The 2,500-nt window shown below is 48.7% G+C and overlaps 1 protein-coding gene across 4 annotated transcripts in view; it reads left to right on the top strand.

Moving 5' to 3' along the window:
* cdc42ep1b (CDC42 effector protein (Rho GTPase binding) 1b) overlaps nucleotides 1-2,500 on the top strand; it is an 11,971-nt gene that overhangs the window by 3,027 nt on the left and 6,444 nt on the right. The window lies entirely within an intron of this gene.

Here is a 2,500-nt window from a genome sequence, read left to right as displayed (position 1 = left end):
TTTCTGTTGTTGTTAGCTATGTCTGTAGTTGCGTGTGTTGTGCATTTGTCTTTGTGGTTAGCATTTTGCTAGTTATATTTTTGTTGTGCATATTGTATAGTTGTGGGTTCTGGTAGGTTTTAACCATCATGGGTTTGTGTGTGTTTATGTGTGTGGAGTGGGGGGGAGGGGGGGTCAGGCATGTGTGACTGTTTTTGTGTGTGTGTGTGTGTGTGTGTGTGTGTGTGTGTGTGTGTGTGTGTGTGTGTGTGTGTGTGTGTGTGTGTGTGTGTGTGTGTGTGTGTGTGTGTGTGGAGGGGGGGGGGGGGGGGCTGCAGTCTTAAAAACATCTGGAAGGCCAGTAGTGTAATTTGTGGTTCTGTGGCTCAGAAACCAGACAGACAGACAGCTAGACAGTCTATCAGACAAGTAGCCAGGCTGAGCCATGCTCATGTATGTAGGAATGAGAGATAGAGAGACTGAACTTTATGAGCTGCATTGATGAAAACAGCAGAATATATTCCATCCAATATGTGTTGAATTCCCCCAGACAACCACCGCCTGCATCCCCATGACAACCACCTCTCAGACCACCACCACCACCGGCCGTCAGACTACCCCCCACCTGCTCCTCTGCCACCTGGCTCCTCTGTACGAGCGTTCAGCTGAGCGGCCCCAGGTTGAACCCGGGTTTATGCAGCAGTGGGTCTGGGCTTCACATTGACACCATGTGCAGTTTAAAGATGGCTGCCCAGGAGAATTCCTCCTGTCCTCCCCTACAGGCATGTGTGTATGATAGTCAATGTATGATAGTCAAGCTAATGGTGGTGCTGGTGCTAGTTAGGGTTAGGTTACAGACGCTGGCGTCCCAAGTGACTTACAAGTGAGGCTGAAAATAAAGTCCCATTCTGAGCTACAATAGAGGTTATAGTGCTGCATGTCTTACTTAATGTCGAGAGAGAGAGAGAGAGAGAGAGAGAGAGAGAGAGAGAGAGAGAGAGAGAGAGAGAGAGAGAGAGAGAGAGAGAGAGAGAGAGAGAGAGAGAGCACTCAAACCAACGTGGTGTTGAAGTCTGTCTTCATCGTTGCTGTAGAAGGTCTCCGACCTCCTAAACATGTTGATATTCGATATTTGATTGGACGGTGATTCTCTGAGCCCTAGAGCTCTCCTGCTGCGTGTGACAGACGGCTGTCTGCTCTCCGCCGGTTCTCTGGATTACCTTTCCTCTGTATTAATTGGATTAACCGCAGATTAAGAGGAGGTAATCTGAACTGAATGCAGCCGGGCAGGTAATCGTCGCGGTGGCTGTGCTGCTTCTGCCGGGTCCAGGCTGAGGCTGAGGCCGTCGACACCACACCGATCACGTGGTCACCTACCAGCTCACTCTGGTGTTCCCCGTCCCCTCCCAGCACTCAGGAAGACCATGGATTATCTAATTGTTCCATTCTGGTTGAAAGAAGGGAATCTCATGTGATCGAACTTCATTTTTTAGGAGATGGTGAACGAGGAAACCAGGCAGTAAGACAAATATGAGTAGACGTTAAACGTAGCGAGAGAGAGAGCCGACTTCTTCTGCCTCCATTAAGTCTGGTTAAAAATATTGTTTTTTAGATGGTCATCAACCAATTGGAGATCAGGCAAACAATCCGGCAGGGAGAAGGCAAATGAGTAGTCAGGGAACATGGACACCTGGACTGGGAGTGAGGGAGTGTTCAATGAACAGGGGGATATTTGACATGAGGGGGCCTGGAGGTTCCTCTCTCCCACCACCACCACCACCACCACAGGCCAGATGAACCCGCACTGGCACCGTAGGGTCCGTGGTCCAAAGACCTTGTACTGAGGACGAAGATTACCGATGTTAGGCTGAGGCTGAAAGGGAGATAAATACGGCGATTTACGTCTTTAACAGATACCTGCTGTGGTGTTCCTTATCAGATCAGAACCTGGGGATATTAGAAGAGAACCAAACTCCCCAACCCCCCCAGACCATCAGAACAGTCTCTCCTGGCTACACCAAAGCATCCGTGACCAATACACTTCGTCGTTGATCTTTCTGATGAGCATTTAGCATTCACAGGCTGAACACGACTGTAACCATGTAAATACAGCACTTTGGCCTTCCGAATGTTTGGGAACTTAAAGTATTAACTAATACAAAATGTCTTATCACCAAGAACAAGGTTACCCAGACCGGCATTGTCCTTGAAGAACCAGCTCCCGAACTGATCTGAAAGAATACACATCTCCAGTCCCTCCAGTACTAAATCCCAGCATTCATCTGCTTGACAGCTTTATGTGGCGCTGACCGTGTCTTTTCTCACTGTTGGCCGTGGTCTCCAACTCAAATCTCAACCCCTTCACAGTACCTCATTCTCTCACTGTGTCACCAAGTTTTCCCCAGTTTTTTTTTACCAATCCCCCCCCCCCCCCATTCATAGTGCTTTATTGGCAAGGATAATGTACATTAACTGTATCTCTTTCTGTCTGCACCTCTATCTCCCCACCTGTCTCCCTCTC

This window comes from Gadus morhua, chromosome 2 (genome assembly GCF_902167405.1).
Source record: "Gadus morhua chromosome 2, gadMor3.0, whole genome shotgun sequence".
In the NCBI taxonomy this organism is placed as follows: domain Eukaryota; kingdom Metazoa; phylum Chordata; class Actinopteri; order Gadiformes; family Gadidae; genus Gadus; species Gadus morhua.
Note: the sequence above shows the minus strand (reverse complement) of the source record. Positions and strands in the feature narration are given on the sequence as shown.